Source organism: Cupressus sempervirens, chromosome 8, assembly GCF_028749045.1.
Source record: "Cupressus sempervirens isolate cs-2001-9-10 chromosome 8, ASM2874904v1, whole genome shotgun sequence".
NCBI classification, from domain to species: Eukaryota; Viridiplantae; Streptophyta; class Pinopsida; order Cupressales; family Cupressaceae; genus Cupressus; species Cupressus sempervirens.
In genome coordinates, this window is record NC_143125.1 from 168,665,705 (window position 1) to 168,691,793 (window position 26,089).

A 26,089-nucleotide genomic window follows, 5' to 3' on the forward strand; every position below is an offset into this window, starting at 1 on the left:
TATTTTTTTCATCAATTGATCAACCTTATAATAGCTCCTCTCAGAGTTCGATGGACAGGTATTGGGACAGTCTAAACCCCGACTCCTGAGGATCAAGCCTCGTTCTGGGGATGATTCTACGACTCGTGATTAGACTTTGTTATCTTTTAGCAATCTCAGGTATCTAGGTGTTCTATCTGGATCCTTGAAGGTTAAGCTTCGTTTTGGAGATAATCTTCTTAATGCTTTCAATCTTAGGTATCTAGGTGTTCTAACTAGATCCTTGAAGGTTAAGCTCCATTCTGGAGATAATCTTCTAAATGCTTTCAATCTCAGGTATCTAGGTGTTCTATCTTGATCCTTGAAGGTTAAGCTCCGTTCTGGAGATAATCTTCTAAATGCTTTCAATCTCAGGTATCTAGGTGTTCTATCTGGATCCTTGAAAGTTAAGCTCCGTTCTAGAGATAATCTTCTAAATGCTTTCAATCTCAAGTATCTAGGTGTTCTATCTGGATCCTTGAAGGTTAAGCTCCGTTCTGGAGATAATCTTCTAAATGCTTTCAATCTCAGGTATCTAGGTGTTCTATCTGGATCCTTGAAGGTTAAGCTCCGTTCTGGAGATAATCTTCTAAATGCTTTCAATCTCAGGTATCTAGGTGTTCTATCTGGATCCTTGAAGGTTAAGCTCTGTTCTGGAGATAATCTTCTAAATGCTTTCAATCTCAGGTATCTAGGTGTTCTATCTAGATCCTTGAAGGTTAAGCTTCGTTCTGGAGATAATTTTCTAAATGCTTTCAATCTCAGGTATCTAGGTGTTCTATCTGGATCCTTGAAGGTTAAGCTCCATTCTGGAGATAATCTTCTAAATGCTTTCAATCTCAGGTATCTAGGTGTTCTATCTGGATCCTTGAAGGTTAAGCTCCATTCTGGAGATAATCTTCTAAATGCTTTCAATCTCAGGTATCTAGGCGTTCTATCTGGATCCTTGAAGGTTAAGCTTCGTTCTGGAGATAATCTTCTAAATGCTTTCAATCTTAGGTATCTAGGTGCTCTGCCTGGATTCCTTGGGATTAAGCTCTGTTCTAGAGATAGTCCTTAAAAGCTTAGCAATTGGTCTTCGTATCATCAACTTCGAAACCAATCCTTAAATTAAATCACTTTTAATAAATACACCTATCTTGATTAATTAAATGTAATTATTTAATTAAATGAGAAAGGTATCTTCATAGTTGCACTTGTGACTAGTGATGATTGTGTGATTTTTTTGATGTCCGCTAATAATGGCCCAATGATGAAAATAAGTTCTTTACATTCTCTAATGAATGATGAACACAAAATCCTATGTTATAGTTACTCTTTTGCAAGTACACCATTGCATTTTCATGTAGCTTGCATTATTAGACTTCATGTTAGTTTGCATTTTTAGGCTGCATTATGAGTTTTGAGAGGGTTCTCCCTTCATCTTTATTGTGGACTTTTAATCAACTGTGGTCATGTTTTGATCTTAATTTCCTTATCTTCTTTCATGATCTCAATCAAAATTTCTATCTTAAACAGTTGATTGATTTTGGGGCATTTTCTTTTCTTCTTTCTATTTTCTTTCCATATCTTTCAAACTCCTATCTTCCATTTTCTTTATCCCCCACTTCTTTTCTTCTAAAATCACCTTTGGGGCATAATATTTCATGCTTGATGATCTACCTTGGTTCAATGATTCTTATATCTTTCATCTTACATCAAGAACCTTATCTTTTGTTCGATTTGATCAAATTTATCAATTTGTTGTCTCTCCTCTATCTCATTTCAATTTCGATCATGAGGGGGCAATAATTATTAACTTCAATCTTTGATTCAATTTCTTTCTTTGACTACATGTGTTCCCAAATCGATCACACATTAGTCAAAGAGGGGCAAATGTATACACCCTAAAATGGTTGCCTAGACTATGGGCCCCCATTATTCAATTTATCAAATTTCTTGAATCAATGGTTTGCAATATTTTATTAAATCAATTCAAATCAATTTCCTTGATCAAATTCGATTATTTTATTTCTAAGGTTGATCATTTTATCCTAAGTCTTATTTAATTAAAAGAAAATCTCCTCTTTTAATTAAATAAAACAAGTCCCCATTTAATTAAAAGGAAACCTCTCTTTTAATTAAATAATTCATCCGCATTTAATTAATTAAGAGAAAAACCCCTCTTTTAATTTAATTAAATATCTCCTATTTAATTAAAAGAACTTGCTCCCTTTTAATTAAATAAAAATCCCACTTAAATATCTCTTGTTGATGAAAGGGAAATAAAATAAATTCTTTTATTTAATTTCTACACTTAAATGCACATATTTCTAAGTGGGACTTATCTTTTCACTTTCTTCTCAACCACTCCTCTTTTCTCATTAGTGGAATTTCGTCTCACATGGATCAAACTCTATTATCCCATATTGGTTGTGAGAAGCCTCTCACCTCCATAATTTCCTTTATAAGGGAGAGCCCTCTCCTCATTTTAGATGCGGATGATGTTATTGTTATGCTGCAGGTTTGGAGAGCAATTTTTGAAGAAGGAGTTTTTGAATGCTAAAGCTTTTTGTAGAGAACTTCTATCTTCTTGTCTCATTCTCTCTTGCACCCATGGCTTTCATCATGGGCTTTTATCATTGCATTTGCATGTTAGTTTAGAGTCATATTTGCTTTCATAAGATTAGATCTTGCTTTCATAGATTAGATTTTGCATTGTTCTTGCATTGTTATCATATAGATTAGTTTTCATCTCCATTTGCATGCATTTTGGATCTTTGAATCTCTCATTTCATGGTGTACTTGCATGGGCATGAACTAGGTCAAACTGAGGGCCTCCATTCCAAAACCCTTGCACTCCATGACTAGAGAGCTATGAGTCGCCATTTGAGACCTCATTCTTGAGTAATCTTGAATATAATGATTCATAGAAGTGTGCTCACATTTTAGGCATACAAGATCCACTATATTAATGAATAAGGATGCCACCACACAACAATTTGTTTGCACTGTCAAACAACCAGATATGTACATTGTTGGAGTACTATTTACTATTGATATATATGATGATCCATTCAAGAACCAGTTAACCTATGATGTTGGAAATTTGGTCATAGATAATATTCAGGACTATAATAGTGTCATGAACCTGCTCAAAAGGATGAAAAAGTCATAGTTGCATAGGCAATACATGAGAAAGATAAAGATGGCCACTAGGATCAATACATTTTGTGAAGTGAGGAAATACTAAGAGGCACCTTGTTAACTTTGCTACAAGTTAGTTTACTCATATTTCCACCTAGTTTTGACTTTGCATAACATAATGAGCCCAAATAGGAAAGGGAAAGTGTACAAAAGGTCATGACAAAGAAACCATTAGAGGCAAAAGTGGAACATAAGGCAGAAGAGGAACACAAGAGGTTTATCAAAATATATACCATAGGTAGAGAAAAGAGAAGAGAACACAAGGTAGGAAACTCAAATTGAGTTATTACAAACTCCTACGAAGTTTGTGGGTGGAGGCAAAGAAAGTGCCATAATCTCTACATTACCATCTTTTGAAACTCTTTAGCAAATATGGGAGGAAACATATGAAGCATAATGAAAGGAGATATGGACTTACAAAGTTACATGTAATTATTAGTATTTGTACTTTCTAAAGGACTGGAGAAGTTAGGAAAGATAAGTGAGAACACTCAAAAGGTGTTATATTTGGCATTAGAGAAATTACAAAGCACTTACCATTCCAAATACAATTGAAAAAGCAAGACAAAGAGAAGAAGGCAAATAAAGTCATTAAAGAGTTTGATGCTCAATTCACAACTCTTAAGGAGATTGATAAGGAAAAATTTTAAACAAAGCATGATGCTACATTGTTTAACCAAGTATTTGTAAATATAAAAGGAGATTTGATTGATTTGGATACTTGTATAAAATATTCGAGGAAATGCATAACAGAAGGTAAGAAAATTATGTTGAGTGTGTAAGGTCACACATTCATACCTTTGAAATTTATAAGGCCATTAAGGATAAAGAAGATGAAATTGAAAAGTTAGCTAAAGAGATCAAGAACATCGAGGTTAGGATTATTGAGGTAGATCAAAAGTTAATTTTAAAAAATGATGAGTTGAGACTATTAGAGCATGACAGTTAGAAGTTATTGAAGAAATTTAGTCTACTTAGAGACAATTTGTCAACTAAGATAGATTTGTTGCAAAAGCAATTGGACACACTTCTTTTAGCTAAGGCATCTTATGAGAAATTTTCTTACACATATCTCAATGTGGCTAAGATTGCAACATATGGATTTTGTACAATAATAAATGTTGGTGAAACAATAAAGTCTACATGGGAAACATAATTTTCTAGCATGAAGACCAATTTTATAGATTGCATAACACTTTTGAGCAATAATCTAGCACAAGGAAGAAGAAGAAGAAGACAACAATTTTGACTTGTATATAGGTTTTATCTCAACTTCTCCGTTGATGTAAAGGGGAGAAGTAGACAAGAATTTTTTTGTATTTCTGGGAGAAGTGGACAAAATAATTATAAGTATAAAAGGTATGTACAATTTACTATGTACATAAAAAGGGGAGCTTAGAAAACAAGTGATGAATTATCTACAAGTTCTTACATTTTGTTATGGGCACAATTTTGTAACTTTGAAGATTTTGAAGATTTGAGAAGTATGGAGTAATACTTGGCCAGTTTTTCCCTTATGTTGCCATCACTGAAAAAGTTGAGATTGTTCAAAATTTGGTTAAGGATAGTTGTTAAGGTTTCCACTTATTGAAACATAACACAGGTTTTTGAGCTAGCAAAGTCAAAGGATAAGTTTGGTGAAAGGATACTTAGAATATTGTCTAAGTATAATACTGGTAAATAGTAAAAAAATAGTTATACAATTTTGTTTGGCGAGATTCACATAAGGCATATTAAGTTATGTGGGCTTTAAAAAGGTTGTATGAGCATCATAGATGATGCATGCAAGGCTACTAAATTTTTGGATGCATTTCCCATAAGTATTGAGAAGTTGTCTAGTAAAGGGTAAAACAATGCAAAACATGATAACTAGCAGAATAACAAGTTATTGGTCAAGGAATTATTTTGACTATTCAAAATAATTTCTTAACAAGGTTACGACAACTTAGTAAATGTTAATTCTCACATGACAGTATTTAATATGAAGATTTGGTAATGTGCAAAGAAGAAAAATGCTAATAGTTTATACTTTTGGTATAAAGGAAGATCTATTTTTGTTTAGCAAAGTTGTTAGTTGTATTGTGATGATATGACTACTATATGGACACTTTGCATGTACTGTATAGATGTAAATTTGATGGATACAACATAGCAGAGCACTTGTATGATTGTTTTGACGTGAAGAACTTCAAAGGACTGATCAAATCTACGAGATATCAAGAACAATCAAGGTTTTGTATCTATCTATATGACTTGTGAAGTTGTATAGGTTTTGTATGAGTAGTGAGCTCTCATTTTGTATTATTGTATATTGTATATTGTTAAGTACAACTCCTTACAAGGTTGAGGATTCTAATAAGGCCTAGTCCTCTAATAAACTCCTAACAAGGTTAATATCTTTCACAAGATACTTTTGATTAGTGGATCATTTTGTGGGTACCGTCCCCATCGAGGTTTTCCCTTGTTTACAAAATATGGTGTTATGAGTATCTTTATGTTGTGTATGGTTTTTCTTTTTAGTTTACTCTTCTATTTAAGCTTAAAACAAGTAAATGATATCCATAGTTGGGTAGAAAGTTATTTAAAGCATGTAATTGATTCACACACCCCTCACCTTAGTTATATCAATATATTCTACTTTATAACATCTTAAACCTTTTGTTTTTTTTGTTTTTTTTTTTCTATTTGAGAGTACTTACCTCTCACAAAGCTACTTTATAAGTGACTTCAATTCTTGGTTCAAGATATTGAGTGAACACCTCATCCCTAAACTCAATTTCTTCTAGTGGACTACTATACATGGGAAGATTTTCACCCTATAAAATCTTTAGAAAAGGGATTTTCATATTATGAACCATTTTATCTCTAAAAATAGAGTGTTGAATCTATTTCGCATTAATTAATCCATTGTAGTTTTACTTCTTACATTCGGCAAAAAATAGAAGCTAAGGATTTAATGGGTTTTCCAAAATGAGATACATCAATTCAACCTTGATTGGAATTTCCCCTCCAACACCCTATCATTAGATCATTATGGTTGTAAATTCCTTTGGTTCTTTGTTGGTTTCTTTAGAAGGAAAGAAACAATGAGACTTTTAGGAACTAGGAACAATCTATTGATGATGTGTTGTTCATCCTTTGTAAGATCATTTGGGAGATTCTCTTTGTTTTTAAGTGGAAACCCCTTCTTTCTTAATGTCTTTATGTGACTCCATGTTTATTTGCTTCTTGAATATCTGAAGGAACTTTAACAAGTTTGACAATTCTAAGAATATGGCTTGTGATAATACTCATTGGAAACCCCCTACCTCACCTTCCTTTAAACTTGATTTTGATGGTGTAGAAAGAAATGAACTAGCTATGAGTGAGGGTTAATCAAAGATCACAAGGTATACCTTATTATTTCTTACTTTAGTCATATTTACAACCAGATAAGAAACCAAGCTAAATGTATGACCTTGCTTTCGGGGTTAAAATTCTCAATCACCAATGGGATCATGTTTTTGTAAATTGAGGGGGACTCTAAAATGATTATTTATGCCTCTAAAGGGATGTTCTCCCTAGTGTAGTCCTTCCCTATCGTCATAAATGACATTCAAAATATCTTAAAATGGTTTGAAAAGTTCAAATTACAACATATTTATAAATAAGGCAATTCTTTTGTTGACCACCTTGCTTCTGAGGGCATTGATTTGGTTGATATAAGACATTGGAGATTGGAGAGTTATATCCCCTAAGGAACCCTAGATATCGTGAGAAATAAAGCCCCCTTCCATTAATGATGGACTACATTTTTATGAGGTGGTTCTCATTGGTCATATGACACGTGTATTTTTGGGAAGCTCTTGGTCACTTACACATTAAGACCTTTCCTTGAGATTTTTTTGAATTGGCCACAAGGGACACATTTTCCTTGAAGTTTTTTTTTAATCATTCTTAGGAACACCTTGGTTTCACCATTTTTTGAATTATATAGGTTGATTTTTTTTAAAGGAAATATGATGATTTTCTCAAAAAAACATTGTTTGAAAAGACATATTTATAGTACTTTCTATTTTGATGTACACTCACATGATATAACCAATAGGTAAGAGTTGGCCTATGATAAGGATCAAAATTATAATAATTTCACCCTTAATTCTCATTTATGTTTCCTTAGGTTACATGTTCTTCTCGAAATCTCTCCTAAAAATTACTTTTTACAACATTCCCATGTGCCTCTAGCTAAAACCTTTCTCTACAAATAGTTTTTCATCACCATGGGAGGTGAGTGTATCTATGTTGAGCCTAAAAAATATGATGAATGGAAGAACAATGGAAAAGTCTCCCACATACATAAAGAGAGAAAAATTTCCCATTTTGTGGAATTTATAAATGGTCATGATGAAAATTTGTCCAAATAATTTGTGGGCTCCTAGAATGTAGGGAGATCACCATGGTAATAGTCACTTTTTAGGTGAATGAGGGCATAATTTTTAAAGATATAGGTATTTATATTGAGGTTCATGAGCGGAAAACAATGGTGAAAGGCTTTGATACTATGAGCCTAAAACAATTCTTCTACATAGGTGAGCACCTTGTGAAGCACAAGGGTGGCTTGGATTGTGAGAAGCTTCCAAGAACTTGGGATCTCATGAGGTATTTTATGTTAGATGGAAGGTTTAGAATATATTACTATTATCATATTCCTTTTATAAATCACTTTCCTAACCATGTTTATGTCTCCATTCCTTCGTTTTTTGTTGAATTCTTTAGAAAACAATGTCAAGGAGGTTAATGAGGTAAATGTTGTTGGAATTTTTTTACCATCCTCCAAAAAGGCCTAATATTCTACCTTTACCAACTTTTTTCTTTCTCTCTTTCCCCCTCACTAGATCATTGTGGAAGAGGTTCTTTGTTCCTCCTCCCTAACCTCGAGAGGCCCAACCAACACCTAGTGCCCTACCCACAACAAGGAAACCCCTATTCCTTGGTGCAATTCCAAAAACCCTCTTTAAAAAAAATCATAATCCCCTTAGGATGAAGCTAAACACAAAAAATAAAAGAATTTTAAACATGTTACCCCCTCCCCCCCTACACACACTTAATGCCTCAAAAGAGTTAAATTAGATATAGACTTAGATGTTAAAATTACAAAAGAAACAAATACCCCTCACTGCTCTAAATGAATTTGTGGGAAACCTAATAAGGATATTTACAAGGAGGCCTCTAAATCTAAGGATGAATTTAAAGATTTAAGTGACAATGAGGTTTAAGACTTGGTCACCTAAAACAATTATACCCACTTATTGACCAGTATCAATATTGATTTTGCTGTGTCCAATCAAGATATGGTGGTCCTTGAAATGGTTCCACTTGTTAATACTAAAGGTAAGGGACCCATGATGGAGGAATTGAAGGCTAACTAATGCATTCAAGGAAAGAGAATCTCCAAGGGAGATGTCCAACCTTGCAGCTAGAATATGCAACATAAAAAAATACACAAACTAACTAATAAGAAATCTACATAATTGGGATAAACATCACTAGATTATCATCAAATTGGCCTATAAATATAGATCTTACATCACCATCATCAATATACAATTGCTACATGTTTGCAACTAATCATCCCTCAAAACTATAAAACCTCAAACTTATCCTAGTTTCTTTTTTAATGTATTCTACCTTATAACCATGTAGGATACTTTCCATCCTTTATGCTACCTTTCACTACTTAAAACTAGAAACTCTACCCTAGATATATACAAGATCACTATCCACAAGTCAACTTATTTGATCATTAATTTTTGAGACAGAGGAAACATATTACAAATAGATAGGTCAAGACCCAAATCATAAGAACCATAAATAGATACATCATATTATACAAACATATAAGAGGATATATCACACGTGTTACATAGTAAAACAATGCGCCATTATGAATCCAATATGGTGGATATTCATCACAAGTTGTAACTCACCACTCGACCATTAGAACAAGAAAGCCAATATAGGACCTAATCAATTTCAAGATAAATTCATCTAGAAATACTAGAATAAGATGCAAAACCAAACAGAGGATCTCCCCTATGACTAGAGTACACCATATGGATTGAATAAGAAAATAAGCCAATTGGATTGGTCACAAGATAAAATAATAGGCAAAATTTGTTCAAATGAATAGTAAATAGTTAAACTTAAAGGAAATCTTTTTGGGTGATGCAAGATTGTCAACTACCCAAGGATGCTCCTCCATCAAACACCCCAGGAGGATAGATTATGTCCCATAAAAGGAAATTAAGAACATCTATTAGAATTTAGGATGAAAACTCCATGTTGATTCTTCACCCACATGTCTTCTCTATTGGAATAACAATAGTTTCTTTGATTCTACTCACGATCACTCTTACTATTGTTGATGCAAGTGTTCACCAAAGCTTTAGTAACATAACATCTGCCATTAGGTATTCCACTGCTATGACTTACACAACCTCTATCATACACCATCTTACCAATCTATTTGTCTCTACCTCTGTCATTACTATAACTACTAACTAGTATTTGCTTCGTCTCTTATTGCTTGACTCTACCTTTAATGTATTATTCTTCAATCTGCCCATAAGATTTTGTTGCTCATTTTATACAATTTTTACTTTGGTGAGGTTTTATAACATCATCATTTGATGATTACCAATTTTCAAGATCACTAGTTCATGATTATTCATCAAATACTCTAGCAATTGTTCAACCTGAGAAGCCTTGTCAAACACCTGTGCACCTGTGCAAGATCCATCACCTTCTAATCCAATATAGTCTTATCACCTAAGGTTTAAGGTCTTATACTCATTAACTTTCATGCCTTCCTCATTCAAAGCAAGTCAAGTAAATATTTTGTCATCTTTGATGATAAAAACAACATTCTTTTGGCAATCATGAGTAGAACTAGTATTCCATATTGTCAAGGTATACCCAACAAAACATGGCAAGCACTCGTGTTAACCACATTACATAATATCTCATCTTGATAAGGTCCAATATTGAAATTAACCCAACAATATCATTAAATAATATCTCATCTTGATCAGGTCCAAAATTGAAATTAACCCAACACTATTCATTAGCTTCTACCATTTGATCATCTTGAAACCAAAATATTTCATAAGGAAAAGGATGTTTAAGTCTTCTCCATTATAATTTATGTACAATATCCTCAAATACAAGGTTGTTTGTACTTCTACTATCCATTATCACTTTATATTTATTTTTGTTATCAGACTTGCAAATAGTCTAGAACAACTACCTTCTCTACATAGGCTCTAGTTCCATCTTACTTAGCATGACTTTGAACATCAAAGATTCTACCATCTCAGGTGTAACTTATCTTAAAATTAGTTCATCCTTCTTTACTTGTTCCTTATGTGCCATGAGTTTTGTTTACTCTTCCTATAATCAATTGAACATTGGAAAGATCTACAATCAACATTCCCACATTCAAAACAAATACCTTTCAATTCCCCTTAATTTATATTACTACCATGAGTCTTCTGAAAATATTCTTCTTTGATTACCAGTTTGTCTTTGTCTTTGTTAATAACTAGTTTATCCCTAAACCTAGGCTTGATTTCCTTCTCTTCAACTTATCTTATGCCTTTAGGGCATACTTATAAGCATCCTCAATTGTATTAATCCTCAACATACTTATTTCATATTAAATTTCAAGTCTCAGACCATTAACATATCTAGCCACCTTTTCTCTGGACAACTTTCAATGCTCTGAACCTAATTGTTATCTTGTAGAACTCCTCGATATACTCTTTAACTATAAATTTTTTTTTTTTTCAATCTTGTAACCTTTTAATCAATTCCAGTTCATAATCCTCTAGTATGAACTTAGCCTTGAGTTTAGAAACCATGACCCTTCATCCAATTATCTTCCCTTTCTTTCTGCAATTCCTTCCACCATAAGGAAACTTGACCCTTCAACATAGTTTGTGCTAACCTACCCCTATATGGATATTTAACATCTTCAAGCTCAAAGTAATCCTCTAGTTCATTACCCCAATCTATCAATTTCTTTGGATGTAAAGAGCTAAAAAAGTATGTAAATGAAATATATGATTCTTGCCCATTTGTGTTAGAGCCCTCAATAAATTTTACTCTTTGGTAGGAATATCAACTTCAATTGTCTCTAGATATTTAGCCACTTCTTTAAATTCATCTTTACTCTCAAGATTTCTCCTAGCCCCAGGTAAAGTATTCTAGATCCTTGTCCTTGTCTCATTTATAAAATCCTTTATCATTTTCTCTAATCTTCTAGGATTCATCCTTATAGGTGGAATGCTTACAAGATCTTTAGGTCGACGATCTAATCACAAGTGTTGATTCCTTAATTCGATACAACAATCTACCAACATCAACAATCTATCTCAAGCAACTAGGTCTATTATGTAACTAGAAAAATATCAAATTTTCCAACTAACCAATCCTCCTTATGCAACCTCCACAATTGTAGGTTAGATATGATCGCATACCATGCTACAACTAGTTCACAAATGTGATCTCCAATCTTCCAACAACCAATCCTTCTTTCCACCTTACACTAGCCTCTGATTAATGTAGATCAAAACCTCAACTTTTGCCACTGCAAAAGAACAAGCCGTAAGATTCTAATTTCTTGTTTTACTTTGATGTACAATGAACAATCAATGACCAATAATTAACAACCTACTCTGATACCAAATGATGCAGTCAAGGATAGAGAATTTCCATGGGAGATGTCCAACCTTGCAATAAGAATATGCAGCAATGGAAATGCCTAAACAAACTAACAAGCAATGAACATAATTGGAAGAAACATCATTGGATTATCATAAAGTAGGCCTACAAATTCAAATATTACATCACCATTATCAATATAGAGTTGTTATAGGTTCGTAGATGATCATTCCTAAAAACTATAAAACCTCAAATAGTCTAGAGTTGTGCCAGTATCTTCTTCAGTCTATTCTATGTCCTAATCCTATAGCATACTTGTCACTTATTTGCACTATCTTGCATTGTCTAAAACTATAAACTCTACCCTACATATAAACAAGATCTCCAACCATAAGTTTTTTGGAAATGTAATGCAAGCTAGGTAACTTTGGGTGGGGGTGGGGGGGGGGGGGGGGAATCAGGAACCACTTAAACTTATTTTAACTAAACCACCTTGTTAAGTTGTTTAAACTACTTGCATGCATGAAACATAAAGTAGTAAAGTATCAACACCATAACATGATATTGGTAACCAAGAAACCCTCCAAGTAGAAGGTAAAACTGGGGTGGGGATGATACCCACAATGCTTCACTACTGTAGTAATAAAGTTGGCCTGTTAAGGCTTACAAATGATCACTTCTGATGATTTTACTCAATTAATAGTAATAAGGACTGTTAGGTCCACCTTATGAAAGGATTTATACAATACAATTAAGTATGTACTCTGTTTAGGAGTTTTTGCAAAGGACTATTAGGTCCATCGGCTTAAAGGATATGGGATTGATGCACCTGTTAGGATGAATTAGTGGATTGATCTCTGATGTCCAACTATGATTGTTGATGAAGATTCTTTAAAGTAAAATGATCACCTGATTGTGATAGATAAGTCTCTTCCTTTCCTTCGAATGCTTGTAGCCTTCAAACAATATGCTCTTCCATATTTGTTGATGTTCTTCAATTTGCAATGCTTCTATGTCATGTCATTAGATAAGAAAAATACTTAATACTTATATCCATCCAAATAATTCATTCACAAGCTGGCTACAACATAATTAATTCCAAAAATAATTACCAAGTCAGCTTAGTGTTGAAACATGGGTCCAATGGCTTACTCGGGCAATGTTGAAGATACTCAAGCAACAATCACCTTGGCTAACTCTAGCACTTGGTTGATACTAGATGATTGGTTCACGTTGATCACTCGATAGACATAGCTGACTTAGTTGACATTATTTTGCTAGCTTGATTATCACTTTGGAACAAAACTGCTTTTTTGACTCGGTTGACACTAGAGTTCAATAGACACTATCTGTAGACACCTAAATTTGATTACACCGCTTTGGTAATCCTATTTAGCTATCTCTAAAGGCATCATTAATTAAATTTCTATTTATTTAATCCTGTGCCATCCCCTAGCTGATTAATTTAATTAATCATCTATAGTCCTAATTGATAAATCAAATAACTTATCATTTATCAATTAAATCTTATTCTTCTATCTAATTCCAAAATCCCCATTTATTAAATAAATATATTTGATAAATAAAGCCCTCAATCTAATAACCCCTAACCTATCCCTAACCCTTCATTTAGCCTAATCCACCCCATCCACCCATACTAACCAAGCTTAGCCACTAACTCACCCACCCTCATGAATGCCATACACTTGCATATCTCTAACAAGCTTAATCTAATCCTAAATCACCTCTAATCCCCCCCCCCCCACCAACCTTGTCACATTCCCTAAGCAAGCTTAAGACTTTCCTAAGCCAAGCAAAGTCAATAATCTCAACTCCCTCCAAAATATCCCAACCGCCAAACAATGAATGCTCTTACAAGGCCATAAAGACTCTTACAAACCAATTCATTACTCTTACAAGCCATTTATGAGAGTCTTTAAGGCCTTGAGCCTCCTTTGTTGACTCATCCATCCCCTTTCCTCCATCCACTCACCCTGTGACATGTGTCACTCTTTGATTGGTTGTAAGGATGCACAATCCATGTGCTCTCCTCTCATGCAATCTAAGCTCTCCATAAGCTCTCCTTTCCTTCCATCTTAGCCCTCCATCCCTCAAGCCTCTTGCCTATAAATTGGATCCCCTCTCAAGCCATTTAAAACCACAACCTTTGAGCTAAAGTTATAATGCTAGTTTGAGAAATAAAAGCCCTTAACCATACCCTTATAATGCCAAATTGAGAGCTCACAAAGCTACCAATTTTCCATTACCCATCCATCTCCGTTGAAGCTATTTTGAGAACCTTGAGCATACATCCCAAATCCTATCAAATAAACTCATCCCCAAAACAAAAAAGGCCTCTTTGAGAGAACCTCTTAATGGTTCATATTCTCAATTGAGGGCTTCTCTTAGTCTCTCTCAAAGTTTATATTAATTTTGTTAGTTAATGCTTTGTTCCTTTAATAGATTAGTGTTTCTTGCTAACATATTAGTATATACATTTTGGCATGCCTGGTGGGACCCCACTATGGGTCATTCAATCTATGTTTTGTTATTATTAACTAACAATCTAATATTTCTTGTTGTTTGAGTGGATTGTACAGTGTTTTGCTTGTTCTTGCAGGTTGAAGGGTGCACTTGGGAAGAAGACATAGCCTCTAAAATCTAAAACAATTAAAAAAATTAATTTTTTTTGGAAAAACCCACGCATTTAAGTTTTGTTTGCACAATGTCGTCTTCGCAGATTAGCGTCTGCGCCTAGCAAACTGTCGTCTCCGTCAGATAATTTGTCATCTCTGCCTTCCAAACTGTCGTCTCCGAAGTTTGGCATCTCTACTTGGTCTGTTGTTGGCTGCGCCGCCACTAAACTGTCATCTCCGCAACCTCAACCGTCATCTCTGAAGTTTGGCATCTCCGCCAGGCTTTTTGTCGTCTCCGCTACCGCCACGGTTAACTATCGTCTCCGTAGTTCAACGTCTGTGCCTCTTTTCAATTGGCTTCGCTGCAAACTCGACTGTCATCTCCGTATTTCAGTGTCTGCGCCTGTTTTCTGGTTATCTTAGCTCAAAACTTGACTGTCATCTTTGTCTGGTTCTCTGTCGTCTCCGCAAATTGGCGTTTTCGTAGTTCAGCGTCTCTGCAAATTGGCATCTCCGACTGTCAAACTGTCGTCTCTGCCTGTTGTAGTTTCCCGCCTGCACCATCATCATTTCCATCTTGGCATTTTTATGGTTGTTAGTAGAATGAACTTGTATGGTTAAACACTTTTTTTTTTTAATGTATGTTGCTCAAAACACACTCTTGAATGCCATGGATAAAAATAAAATTTTCTTCGAATGCATAATTAAAACAAAACAAACACAATCTTGGATGCAAAAGATCAACTAACCATTGCAATATCTCACACTCCAATTTTTGGTACATAAAAAGAATCTACATTCTAGAAACTTCCTAAATTATAAAAATCAAATAAAGACGCTTTAAGTGAGTTTGTAGTTGGACTCATCCTCTTTAATCACCCATCAATTTAACCATTGGTTGCAATCTCAGCGCCATCTATGGGGATGGGTCCACCTAAGAGGGTGTTAAGTGCTCCACAAAGATCAAACTTCACTTATGTTTTTATTAGTTTTTCTAACTTAGAAAATTCCTTGAATGCACATTAGGCTCGCTAATACTTCATTTGGGCATTAAAATTGAACAACTCTTGACATGGAGAGCCTCTGGGTGCGCGTTTGAAATCGAATTTCACACACCTTTGTTTTGGGCTTAAAACAAACTCACGCTCAATCTTGAATGCCTTAAAGAAAAATCAATCGATACTTGACGTGGAGGGCCTCCGGGCACCCGAGTTTACTTTTGTTGACCCTAAATCTTCTTGGTGTATTCATTCTTTGATTGGTTTTACTTTTGTTAATGCTTCAAGTTGGAATTGAACATTGTCTCTTAAACATGAGTGCTTGCAAATTCTAGATCAACACACATAAGAGTCAGTTGGTAAAGGAATAAGCGTGTTTTTAGCCCAAGGTCGTCCAAGTCTTCTCTCCCCTTGTCATCTTTTGAGGCCATCTTGGGTGCATAAGATTAGGATCCAAAACCTTATTTCTCTTTTTAAGAGGCCTGCTTGGGGATTTCATCACCCCTTGGACGACCTCAACTCCAACATTCTGGCGAAGTATAAAGATCGAGAGGTGAATCCAAAGACACCTCTCTTGGAATCAAAATTTTGTCACTTGGGCTAAGCCTCAAGGAACTTTATACCCTTGAGAAGTGAAAGAGGAGAAGTGGGTTACCACTCCTCTCAGCTGTGTGACATCTTTTTATTTTCATCTATGGATTTGGGCTTCACGTACCTTGGGTATATCGAGGACTCCCTAGCTAAACCAATTGTCAACCTTATAGACAACCATCTAGGATGTTAATGTGTTTGAAGTGACTGATCGAAACATTTGTAAAACATACACACTCCTTGGCGCAAGTATCACATTCTAGGAATCAAAAACTTCTATCTGGTTGTTCCTATCTATTGCTTGATTTTTTATTTATTGAATGAATATTTGCCAAACTTGGTCAATCCTTGCTTAGGGCATACTTAGCGTAGTCACTGCCTGTTTCAGAAGTTGAAGCAAAACAAACAAAATCTCTCTAAGCCAAGCAGATTCAAGAATTCATGTCAAAACAAACCAAACTCAAACAGAAGTTTCACAAAGCCAAACTCAAGCCATCTCAGGCATACCAAGAACTTACAGCCAAGAGAAAGGAAATAACACCAAGCCCTCAAATTGCCAAACTCCACAAAGCAGAGGACAAAGTTGTCGACGAAGCCCTTCAAGACGCCTGGTTAGATCGCACTATCCAACTTAACCAACATCCAGGAGTTAACCCTGCTTATGCATTACCAACTAGGCATGATTTCTATGATTAGACCCCCTTGTTTCTCCACATCTTCTTGCATAAGCTCCACTTTAGAGTCATCTTTGTAGGAAAGCCAGCCATCTTTAGCCCTCCCCTTAAGCATTTTAGCTCATCCATCTCATTTAGAACCAAACCATCTAGCCAACAATCCAAAAACTTCACATCCAAGCTTTCAAAGTTGTTGTCACCTTGCCAAAAGTCTGCCATTCCTACCATCTTCCAAATCCACCAATCTCACCAAGGTTATCGCTTTGACAGAGCTTTGTCTACGGTAATCTAGCTTTGTCACTTGTTATCCCTCATCACCTTGAGCTAAAGGTTGGGATCCACAAGTGGTCAATCTTGTGTTCTTCCTAAAGGATCATCAGTCTATCCTTAAGTTGACACAATTATCACTAAGCTTGCACATAGAAAAGCAAAACTTTCATGCTTTGGAAACATATTTTTGAAGTTAGAATCCCCAACCCAATCCTCCTTAGGTTTTTGTCATATAGCTTTGCCTCAACCTAGGAAATCATTTGCATAGAAAAGCCTTCCTCTTTTGCATCCATTAGCATTGTTGCATCTCATCCCTAGGAAACATTCTACATTTTCATGCCACCCGTCACTCACTTAGGCAAGAAGAAGAAGGAAACAATGGAGCCCTATCATTTGGATCAAACAGCTTCACTCCCCTTGAGCACTCAACCATCCTTCAGCCCAGAGAACGCTATACCATCACCTACTGGCATTGAAGCTTTCATGAACCAACTAGGAAATGCAGTATTGGTGAATGCCATTATAAACAAGAATAAAGAAACAATCATGGCTAACTTTCGAAGGGACAACATAGGAGCCTTCAACTTTGGAAGACCTCCTCCCTTATCAAATCCATCTCACCCACTGTTTGATCAATTACCACTCCCAATAGGCTCTTATGATTCAAATTATCCTCAATATGTGCCAAAAGAAGAGTCTCAAGCCAATCCTTTTGATCCAACAGACCAAAACATACCATCCTCAACCCAAGTTGAAATCTCCATTCCGCAAGCCAATCCAGCCACCACCACTCCATCCTTGGTTCATACCTCACCACTCCAAACTATCTTTGCCCAAAACACCTCACCATTAACTCCCTTCACTATTGTTGTTGCTGCTCTCCAATCCAGTCTTCCAAATCCACCCATCTCCCAAATCAGTGCTAGCATCTTTGGCCAACCTCAGCAATATACAACAGGGATGCCACCCATGGGGCCAAGTAATCAACCTTTCATCACCCCCAGCTTGTTTATCTCAGCTCAAAACACAATTCCATCATTTCCACTAGGTCCTTGGAGCTCAGTACCATCAACCACAAATCCACAAGCTACTACCCTCACTCCACAAAGCTATCAAACCCCACAAGCTACTACCAATGTTCTACCAAATTCTCAAGTGGCCCAAGCTCTTGCCACCACTTTACCAAGCTTTCAAATCCAGCTACCAAGCTCTACTTCCAAACTTTCAATTCCCACCACCTCCACCACCAACTAATCCATTACTTCCTATTACTAACTATTTTTCTATGCCACTTCTAGGAGGAAATCCACCACCACCAACCACCAATTACTTGGCCTCTTTTTCCATGCAGATACCTTCCCAAATGGGGGCACTGCCCACATATATTGGTCAAAATCCTCAAATCCAAAGTCAAGTTCCACAAGCTCCCCAATCCTTTCCCCAAGCTTCACAACCATCTTAAACCTTGCCTCCACAAAGAAATCCATTTATCCCACAGCCAGCTTATGTTCCTCAATCCCAACCTCAAATCCAATATTAGCAGCAAGCCTCACAACACATACAGCAATATGTGCCACCTCCACTTCAGCAACCCATCATCCACCATTAAGTTGCCCAAGCCATGTACAATCCCTACCAACCCATACCTCAAAGCCATCCATATTCCATTGCCCCATCTAGCACATACCTACCTCAGGACACTCCTACATTGGGGGCACCCCAACCATCACTCATTAGTTAAGAATGGGAAGCCATGAAGATAGCTTTGAAAAACATCCAAGAGGGAAATGATCCAAAAACCTTCAAATTTGAGAATGTGTGTCCTTACCCATTTGACAGAGCCATGACCATGACACCATTTCCCAAACACTTTGAGATACCCAAGTTTGACAAATTCAGAGGAAAAGGAGACCTGTCACACATATCAAAGAATTTTACATGCACTGCCAAGAAGTGTCATATGGTGACGTCTTCCTCTTGCGTCTCTTTCCCAAAAGCTTGGCCGGACCAGCTCTTGAATGGTTTTATAGAATCTCATATGGCACAATTAAAAACTTTGCTAAATTGTCTAAGGCATTTGTAGCCCAATATGCCCATCTTGTTGAAACAGAGCTAGCAGTAGTTGATCTTGTCCACACTAAGCAAAAAGGTAGAGAAAGCCTTCCTGAATATCTGCAAAGATGGCAAACCCTTACCACCCACATATCTTGCACCTTGCCAGAGCACCATTTGGTGAAAATGTTTATTGATAATGCCCATCCCATCTTGGCTCACCACATGACCATGAATTGTTTGCAGACCTACAAAGATATCAAAGAGAAAGGAATGATCCTTGAGCAAGGACTCATTAAAGAAGGTGTGGTCAAGATTTACAAGGAGGCCAACCAAAATCAATCACATTCCAATGACAAGTCTAGGTATTGGAACAAAAACAAGCACGTTGCAACAGATGGCCTCACTTACACCAGACATGTGAATATTGTTGGTCCTTCCCAAAATCAGTCCAACCCACCTTATCAACCAAACAATCAACAAGCTATCAACTACCAACAACAGAATAACCAAAGCTATCAAAACCACAATCCAAGACCCAACTTCCAAGGATCTAGTAATCAAGCTAATGCCATCAATGTAGCTACGGGACAAAAGCCCAGATTCCAACCTGCACCTAGAAATTATACACCCCTTGGTGAGCCATTGGATGTCATTTTTGAGAAATTGACTAAGGAAAACCTCATCAAATTTCCTCCTACCCAGCAAATTGACCTAGGCCAATCCAAAGCTGCATGGTACCAAAACAAAGAGTACTGCAAATTTCATAGGGTAAAAGGTCACACCACCCTCAGATTCATGAAACTGAAAGATTATGTGCAGGACCTCATTGATCGGAAAGAAATCACTGTTGGTGCCCAAACCTCTCCCAATGCAAGCTTACAAATTTATCCAAATGCTTTTCCTCCTCACAACAACCAAAATTCTGGAAAAGCACCTATCCAAACCAACAACAACAACACCAACAACCGCCAACTAAACCAATAGCATGGGAAGAACAATGACCACACTTCATCCTATATAGACTATGGTAGCCTCATAGGTTGTATATCCAAGAAAGAGCCTTCTATCAATGTTATTAATATCCAAGGACCAAACAATGAGTGTGCAGTCACCACTCGAAGAGCGCAATTTAACATCGTAGGCCCACCAGTTCCACCAGCACCATTAGCTCCATCAAAAAGCCAGTACAATATCTTGGAACACCTTGGGAACATGCTAGCCCAAATCTCCATTTTAGACCTTCTCCGCACTAGTCCTATGTACAAAAACATCCTTGACAGTGCTCTCATAGAATCTCGTGTCCCTTCAGATATCAACGCTACTGATTTTTGTAATCTTGTTGGACACCTTTCATCCTCATGTGCCCTATCATTCAAACCCACCGACATACCCATGGTTGAGCCAAATCACACCCTTCCGCTTCGCATAGCCATCATGGTATCCAACTTCTCCGTAAAAAGAGTAATGATAGATAATGGATCAACCTTGAATATTTGCACCCTAAAATTTATAAAACAAGCTAGTTATACTGAGGCAGATATCATCAGTGAGGTTATCACCATCAAAGCTTATGACAACTTGGAAAGAACCACAGAAGGAACTATTTTGTTGCTAATTAAGGTTGGGCCAATCATCTAAGAAACACTCTGCCATGTTATTGATCTAAACCTACCATTTAACATCCTCCTCAGCCGCCCATGGATTCATGCCATGAAAGTCATTCCATCCACTTACCATCAGTGCATCAAATTCTCGCATCAGGGCACTGAGGTAACCATCCATGCCGATCTAGAACCCTTTTCTTATTGCAATGTAGTTGAAGCTTCATATGTAAACCATTGCCCTGGAATTTATATTGGCACATCCATCACCAGCTCATCCCACACTTGTAATGACCCAGAAACCATCCTTGCCTCCACCCTATCTACTGTGAAGATCAATAACAAAGGCTGTGGAGAGTATAGTCAGTCAGATGCATTTGCTGTCGGGGCACTCCCACTTGATCCACACGCCCATGGACAATCGACATATCACAAAACTAAGGAGATTCCACCTCCTCGATACAAAGAGTTTGGCCCAACAACCTTTGTATCCTCAAAAATCCCTCTTCATGAGGAGCTCACTCCAGATATCAACAATTGGCTACATAAGGATGCACCTCCAAGAAATCAAGCATGCCTTGATCACTTTAGCCAGAAGTATCCCCAAGAACATAAGCTCATCACTGACAAATGGAACTATCAAGGTGGTGGTCTAGGACCAGAAGAAAGAGGCATGCAGTGCCCCATCGAAGCACACAAGTGGGAATCGAAGTCAGGCCTTGGCTTTGGCATACCCACGACTAGGGGCACCAATGAGAACAGTCATGCTTTTTCAAACATTCACCGCGACCTTGTTGAAATCGAAGACATTCCTAAGGAAGTTGAAAAGAGCGCCTACGACGATATCCCATACCAAATCTCCCTGGGAGACTCTGTTCTCCAAGAAATATCCATCCATTTCATTGACCTACCACTTGCCCATCCACAACTCATAGATGGGACCAACCAAGCGTCATACACATTGATGAGTTCACATCAGAGGAAGCAGTTCTGAGATTCATGGAAGTTGAAACACCTCACAAGAAGACAAAGCTAGATTCTGCCTATATCTATAAGCTAGATCCCAAGGGGTATTTTGGAGAAAATCCCCAACGTAGTTTCGATACACCCAAAATTGGAACTAAGGTGAATCCGGGACTAGCTAAGGTAGCGAAGAGAACCCCTCAGCAAGAAAATCCAGAGTCACAAGAAGAACATGAGGATTTAGCATTGCCTCCTCAAGATAATCGACCAGAGGTGTCTTCTATTCTAATTGAGGATACTAGAGAAGTCAACATTGGTTCTTTAGAGATCCCTAGAATTGTTCACATTGCTGCATTCCTATCACAAGACCAAGCTGACCTCCTCTTTGAGGTCTTAAGAGAGAACATTGGCCGATTTGCATGGTCATATCAAGACATGCCAAGACTTGATCCAAAGCTTGTAGTACATCATCTTGTAGTCGATCCAAAGATCAAGCCTGTCAGACAAAAGCTTAGAAAAATGCACCCCAAGGTGGCATTACTTGTCAAAGCTGAATTAGAAAGAATGTTAGCTGCTGAGGTTATCCAACCTATCGACTACTCAGAGTGGATCTCCAACATGGTCCCCATCACTAAGCCTTCCGATGACATCAGAATCTGCACTGATTTCAGAGATCTTAACAAAGCTTGTCCAAAGGATGATTTTCCCTTGCCCAACATAGATATGATTGTAGATCTTACAACTGGACATGAAATTTTGTCACTCATGGATGGATTTTCTGGGTATAATCAAGTCAAGATTGCAGAAGAGGATCAGCATAAGACAACATTCACTACCCCTTGGGGAACCTTTTGCTACAACATGATGCCTTTTGGTCTAAAGAATGCTAGGGCTACCTATCAAAGAGCTATGACAACCATTTTTCATGATCTCATCCATAGCATTTTGGAGGATTATGTGGATGATATCTTGGTCAAATCTCATACCTTCATGGATCATCTTGTTGACCTAGAGAAAGTCTTTGATAGGTTAGCCAAATATCATCTCATGTTGAATCCCAAGAAGTGTGTCTTTGGGGTCACATCTGGCAAGCTTCTAGGCTTTATAGTTTCTAAACGAGGTATAGAGATCGACCCCAAGAAGGTCAAGGCTATCTTAGACATGCCTCCTCCCTAGACACTACAATAGCTTTGCTCTCTTCAAGGAAAGCTCCAATCTGTCTGGCGCTTCATCTCCCAGCTTGCAGATAAGTGTACACCATTTGCACATTTACTGAAGAAGGATGAAAACTTCAAGTGGGATTCTTTATGTCAATGCATCTTCGATCAGCTCAAGCAGTATCTCGCCAATCCCCCTCTCTTGGTTCCACCAGTTCCTGGTCATCCCTTGATCTTGTACATATCAACAACGCCTACTGCTCTAGGGGCACTTCTAGCATAGCTCGATGACTACAATAGAGAAAGAGCCATCTACTACATTAGTAGAACCCTAGTTGGTTATGAACTCAATTATACTCCTATGGAAAAAGCTTGTTTGGCAGTTATTTTCTCAACTCAAAAGCTTCGCCACTACATGCTAAGTCATACCATCTAACTAATCTCCAAGATAGACCCTCTCAAGTATATGCTCTCTATAACAACACTTACAGGCCATTTGGCCAAATGGGTTATGCTCCTTAGCGAATTTGACATCTAGTATGTGGACAGAAAGGCAATCAAGCGTCAAGCTATAGCAGATCACCTAGCTGATGCACCTCTAATAGATGCATATTCTTTGATCACAGAATTTTCAGATGAGCATATCTGCCTAATTGAAGAACAACCCCCATGGAAACTTTATTTTGATGGCTCATACACATCTCATGGATCAGGGGCAGGAATGTTGTTGGTTACACCTCAGGGAGATTACATTCCAAAATCCTTCAAGCTACAATTCCCCAACACCAACAATATAGCAGAATATGAAGCTCTCATAGCAGGATTAAAGATAGCTGCATAATGGAACATCACTGAGTTACAAATCTTTAGCAATTCTCAGCTCATCATCAAGCAAGCCCTAAATGAATATCAAACCAAAGATGAAAAGTTATTACCCTAAAAAGAGCTAGTTGATCAGCTAACCCAAGATTTTACAAAGCTTCAGTTTACACAAGTGCCTTGAATGCAAAACAAAGCAGTAGATACTATGGCTACTATCGGCTCGCTCTTGAAAATTCCCCAAGCAGCTACACAGTATGAGTTTTTAGTCGAACAGCTCCTCACACCCACCTATGCGAATGAGGATTCAAATCGTGTTTGTATCTTGGTTGGTCCCCAATCCCCTCGGTACCATGAGATTCACGCTTACCTTAACGATGGTATCATATCCCCTCACCTCACACGTACCCAACACCAGAACCTCATTCAAAAATCATCCCACTATGTTATCATAGCCAATACCCTATATCGTCGGGGTTATCACGATACTCTCTCTCGATGTTTAGATAAAAATGAGGCCGCGATGGTGTTAAAAGAAGTACACTCTAGACTTTGCGGTGCCCACACGAGTGGTATTGTCCTAGCGTGACAAATCCTTAAAGCAGGCTACTATTGGCCTACCATCGAAGAAGACTCTTGTGACTTTGTCAAAAAATGTCTCCCATGTCAGTAGCATGCAAGATCTACAGCCTATTGTGCCACCTTGGCCCTTTGCATGTTGGGGCCTTGATCTAGTTGGAACTATCACACCTCTCTCATCTGATGGACATAAATGGATAATAATAGCTATAGACTATTTCACTAAGTGGGTGGAAGCAGTCCCCCTAGTCTTAGCTATAGGATTTCAGGTCTCCAAGTTCATCTTGTACCACATTGTTTGTCACTTCGGCATCCCATCAACCATCTTCACCGACCGCAGAGGTAACTTTAAGAATCTCAACATGGAAGAATTATGCACTTCCCTGCACATCCATCACCGCTTTTCTAGCCCATATTTCTGACAAGGTAATAGCCAGGCAGAGGCAACTAATAAAACCCTCCTCAAAATCCTAAACAAAGTTGTCAATGATTCCGGCTGCGATTGGCACCTACAACTAAATCCAGCCCTATGGGCCTATCGAACCTCCTTTCATACATCCACAGGCACAGCCCCATACTCCCTAGTTTATGGTGCCAAAGTGGTACTACCTATAGAGGTTGAACTTCCCTCCTTGCGCATATCTTTGCAAGGGCAAATATCAAATGAAGATTATAGAGTAGCCAGACTCACCCAGCTAGATCTCTTAGACGAGAAGCGACAACAAGCCTATAATCATCTCACAGTCTATCAAACTCGTCTCAAAAGGAATTTCAACAAGAAGGTGCTTCCATGACACTTTCAGCCGGGTGACATGGTCCTCAAAGAAAATATGAAAGTCCAAGCAGATTGAGAAAAAAAAGGCAAGTTTGAACCTACCTGGCTTAGTTCTTATGTTGTCACTACATCCTTTAGCTCTGGAGCCTATCAGCTATCTACACCGGAAGGAGAATTCTTGAATGATCCTACTAACATCATTCATCTCAAAAAATTCTATGCTTGAAGATCCTTGGTATACCCAGCTTTTGAAAAAGACAAAAAAATAGTAAAGAGAAATAAGCGTCCAATGGTGAAAACTTGGCAATTCAAGCACCTTGGATAGGTACCTTGGTGAAAACCTGGTAATTCAGGCACCTTGTGTACTAAGACTAATCCATTATCTATCACTATCCTATCCCTCATCCATTCACCCACCATCCCATAACACACCTGCTTGATCCCTTGGTGTTCCAACCAAATATCCAACATCTAATGAAGCTTGTAAATACCTCTTGTACAGCTTGTAAATCTTGTACCCCAACTTGTAAATCTTGTATCATCCCTTGTATCATAGCTTGTATATCCAAATCTTGCCCAAAGCTTGTACCATGTTCCAACTTGTATTATATGCCAAATCTTGTATCCTATCACATGCACACAAAGAATCCCATTTTCCTTAAGCTTTTCACAAGCCATCTACCTATCTGCCTATCAACTATTGTAGACATCCCACCCTTCACAAACATTTCCATCTCACAAAACCAAAACATGAACAACCTTGTACATTTGTAACATATCTTGGTCTGTTAGCTTGTACATCCTCTTTAGCTTAGTACCATTTTATCTATCTAGCATTCATGTCAGTTCCTCCTTGATCAACATCTTGCACACATCGCACAAATCTTGGTTAGCTATTCCAATGCATCCTTTAGCTAGATCTTTTGTCACCAAAGTGTTATCCTTCTTAGTTTAGCTTGTCAAATGCATCACTCATCCAAATCCACCAGCTTAGATCCTTGTAGGATATAGCTTTCCTCGTGTTTGATCTTGGTCCGTTAGTACCTCGTCCTACCCATCTCATTGGC